General features: G+C 33.0%; 1 non-coding gene across 1 annotated transcript; it reads left to right on the forward strand.

Annotated features, from left to right (window-relative positions):
* Window positions 1-3,514: 3,514 nt before the first annotated feature.
* On the forward strand, window positions 3,515-3,633 carry LOC111743726. The gene has a single exon (XR_002781847.1). It is a non-coding gene; the product is annotated as a 5S ribosomal RNA (ribosomal RNA).
* The last annotated feature ends 1,090 nt before the right edge of the window (window positions 3,634-4,723 follow it).

The following is a 4,723-nucleotide window of genomic DNA, read 5'->3' on the forward strand; positions in this document are numbered from 1 at the left end:
TATGTGACGATTCAGTTTAAATTTGAGAATACAGAGCACATAGATAAACATTCAACTTCTTTTGTACACATTGGAGGAATATTTCAGATACAGATTTCTTTCTCACAGATTGCCTGGTTTCACAGATATTTTGGAAGGACACGACAGCAAAAGTTTAAGGCATACAATGAAAGGACAGATAGTCTTATTTTGTTTATGACAGCCTTCCAAGCTTCAGGCTATTCACCCAGAATCCCAAGATTTAGTATAGAAGGTTAACACTTTTAACAAAATAATTCATCTTGCTTTATTCATTCTTAATATTGCCTGAATATCTTCCTAAAAGTGTTAATTCCTACTTTAACAATTTGCTTTATATTTAATTTTGTCTGCATTTTGCTAAAGTTTAGCTCTCATAAATTTCTCTTTCTAGACTGAATATGTTTACATTGTAGTTGTCTTTTACTACAATATCATGATGGTGAAGACCCCACGGCCTTAAAGACTTGGGATTGAAGATTTACCTATCTACTGTCTGTATTATTTAAGTTGCTTAGCTTCATTAAGATCCAGTTCCCTCTTGGATTAATTTAAAGATAATGTGGTAAGTATTACATTATTACATGAACTATTTGTTATAGTGACTCATCAAGTGATAAATACTCAACGCAAATGGTTCTACTTTATGGAACTATATGCTTATTTGTCTCAGTATCTTCCAAAGCCTGACCTAATGCTTGGCAGGGAGTTGGCATTTTTCTTAACAATATAGATATTTAGCAGATGCCAAAGGTCGTGTTGATTTGCTCTCATAAAGTATGTTAAGAACGTGTATGATTGGAGACCTAATGGGATTATCCATTGTCGCGATATTAGATGGATCTTCACTGTCCGGTAAGCTACTTCTATGGAGATAAATGGAAATATCCACCCCTCACTTTTAGAGGATATTATGACACTTATCTGCAACATCTCCTTGGAGAAGCCACTTTGGTTTTTATTTTACTAGGATAGGAGAATTGAAAAAACTTGAACTTGCCTTTCCTCATTCAGTGAAATAGAAAGAGAAGCATGTTTTTTTAACCAGTTACCGAATTCTGGATCAACCATGCTTCCAAACCTTAGGGTGTAGTAACTATAGGCTATCTTCACAGACCAATGCTGCCCATCGCTTGTGAGATCAGATTCGAACACGGTTTTACATATCCTGTATCACTGTATCCAGTATTTTCACATGAAATTCAGGCCAAGCGCTGACTCATCTTTTTTCCCCACACTCCTCTTTTTTCCGTTTGTCTCCTTATCGTGTTCCTTCTAAGTGAGATTCGACACAACGTATTCCTCGTTGCTAGATGGCAGGTGGATACAGAAAAAGCTAATTCTTGTTCTCATTATTATTGGTCATTATTTGATATTTTATTTTCCCCAAGATGTAACCAGCCTTGCTTAGACTGTTGACTAATGTCAGCCTCACTACCCACTATTTCTGATGAGTTTGTTTCCTGGTAGGGCCTCCGGTCACTAGGAACCTTACTAAGTAGTCCCCTCATCCTGACTGTCAAGGCTATTCACCACTATACTATCTTAGTTTTTATTTATTTGTCTGTTTTTGTTTATTTACCCTAGCAGAAGGTAAGAAGCAAGGGTGAGAGAAAGACGCATTCTTCATTTGTCCCCATTTCTGATTTATCTTGTTTGACAACCCAATTGTAACTGCTGAACTTAGTATTAAAATGAGGCATCTTTGTTCTGTAAGGTGGATTCTCACTGGCTTTATCCATCCACCTAGCTGCTAATGAAAGGTTCAAAATTGCAGAGCAAGAAAGGACACATTAATTCATTAATATGCTAGGCTGCCAAAAATCAATACTTTTCTTACCATCCCTCTCTCTATATAATTCATATTTTAAAACTATGTTTTTTAAAAATTTATTTTTCTGATTTATGATTAAATGACTAAAGCTTAATCAAGAAGCATTGTCACTAAAATCTGCCTTGGCAAACACTTTATTTATGACCATTTACACTGATATCCAAAAGTTCTTGAGAGTATGCATTTGTGTTTTTTTGTCAACTAGACAATGCACATTGACAAGGGGGGCAGTATTTAATGGCACATGAAAATCTTCATGATGAAACTTTTCTCAAGTAAGCATTTCTTACGTATTTTCCAGTGAAAATATATATTTTTGATCTTATTAAATATTATGTAATTTACTCATAGAGATCGATATAATGACGTTGATGTCACAGATGCCCATATTATTCTCTCTCTCTCTTATTCACATATATTTAGTTTTCACTACATTTTATGACTGGAAGTGATTGTGCTTTGGGGAAAATAAAACCACGTTACAAAAAGAGCACTGAGCTCTAATCAAAAGACCCAACCATTAATACTCATTCTACTATACCACTATCATATGAAATTGGACAAGTCACTGACCTGCCTGAGTAACTGATTTATGTTCCAAAAAAAGTACAAAATTACGAAATATTATATTTATGCATTATTTTCTAGAAAATAACCTTGATACTCATTTATGTAAGAGTATAAACAAGCACACATAACCTATGATCTCGATTACATTCAGATATATATAATATTTACATAGAAATGACAATAATATATTATAAATCACCTGCGGTGGCCAAATTATAATGGATGATATAATGGATTACACTAGGCATATTTTAACATATGAAAAATATTTCATTAACATTTTTTAAAAGTAGGAAAATAACAGGCAACAAGGCAAGGTGAAAGTGCACGTGTACCCACTCCGTAAGTTTTAAAGATTGATACACACATGTGGCATTACGGGGGGAAATAAAAATTAAATTCATGGGTAGAGAGGTTTAATAAAATAAATTTGAAGCTGTGTCTTATGGCTAAAAGTAGCTGATTTAAGTTGATAAGAAAATTTAAAGCATATTTAGGTAAAACTTGGTAATACATAGTGTTTTCATTGCATTCTATCTCTTTGCATACATGTTTCATTAAAATTTTACCCATACACGCACACAGAGGTAAAGACTGTAATGTTTGCTTCCTCCATAGATACCAGTAGTGACTGTACGTATTTAAATTAATTCCAGAGGATCTGACAGTAAATCATTATATTACCCCACGCACCTGGATGGAAGAACTGCAGGGGAGAGAGAAGTGGGGTAGGCGGTGGGCGGGGGGGAGGGGGAGGCGGGGCGGTGATGCAGTTAAGGTTGCACAGAACAGGACACAGTAACAGTCAGTGTTAGAAGCAGCAACTTCTTTCTCATAGACATCCTGTGAAAACTGCACATTCATCAATAGTTTATTCATACACATTATATTGTTCAGCAAAAAAACTTTTTATATATTTAGTATATCGCCTTAGATGAAATACATGAGTATATGGTCCCTATCAAAATTGTGTCACTGTCACTCTCCTTCATTTTGACTCAAAGAAACTTTAAAATTAAAAAATTAAATGTTAAATATCGGTAATTATATTTAATAAGAGGGATTATTTTAATGAAACAGATATGAGGAAGAGTCTACGACCATGCTATCCTGAATGTGCCGGATCCCATCTGATCTCGGAAGCTAAGCAGGGTCGGGCCTGGTTAGTACTTGGATGGGAGACCACCTAGGAAGACCAGGTGCCGTAGGCGTAAAAAAGATATGAGACACTATAAAGCTCTAGTTCCTTTAAAACAGGTATCCTGGTCTATTTTTTCATACATTGACCTAAGGTAACATATAGTTACATAGCAATTGGCCAACTATTTCTTTTAGAGACAAGCATTAAGTATTCTTTGTGTTTATCCAAATACTTCATTAAAAATTATAATAAAGTACTTTATTAAGCTGAAATATTATTATATATGATATTTAATTTCTTCCACTAAAACGTTTGACTGAATCCATAGGATTATCATAACATTACTTATGAAGATATGAAATGTCTACATTTGTTTAACTCCCTTTTACTTATCGTTATATGTAAATATGTGTGTATGGTTATTAAGAGGGTACATATTAGTCCCTAGTTGATAGCTGTTACTTAAAAAAAGAAATAAAAACAGATTTTGCTCATGAATATTGCAGTTAAATCAATTTTGATTTAATTATGAAGCAACTGTGAAATGTTCCAATAATATAAGAAAATCCTATAAATTTATTTATAAAAAAGGAATTTTTATATTTATTTCCACATCACTAAAACAGCATCCATTAGGCATTAATTTAATAAAGACTGTATCTGCCTATATGTGTACCACGTGAAATAATTTTCTTTATGTTCAAAAATTGAGGTCTGGTGCAACAGAATCTAAAATTCAACTCACAATATCTTTGAAGTGGTGACTATGGCACCTAATAGAATTACTTATTATTCAAAGTTTTAAGATATCTGAATTTAGAAATAAAATTTAATTCTGAATTTTGTTATTATATCAAGAATTGTACGACTTGGCTAAACATTTTAAAATTTATATTTAAAAGATAAAATTCTAAAGTTTGTGTGATTCTAAAACATTAGATCTTATCTTTCTTTTACAAGTGTCAACTAGGAATAGTTTCTCTGAAAGAACTTAACTGATTAAACAAATTTGAGTAAAGCCAGGTAAACCTCAGGTTAAATTTACATAACTTCATCTAAGCCTTCCAAATTCTGTAGTCATTACACAGTGATAGACTAAATATGAGTGTAACTAATTAGTAGAAATCTCTTAATTAACAGCAGTTTTAGTCCAAACAGAT

The sequence above is a fragment of the Pteropus vampyrus genome, unplaced genomic scaffold, assembly GCF_000151845.1.
Source record: "Pteropus vampyrus isolate Shadow unplaced genomic scaffold, Pvam_2.0 Scaffold119, whole genome shotgun sequence".
NCBI classification, from domain to species: Eukaryota; Metazoa; Chordata; class Mammalia; order Chiroptera; family Pteropodidae; genus Pteropus; species Pteropus vampyrus.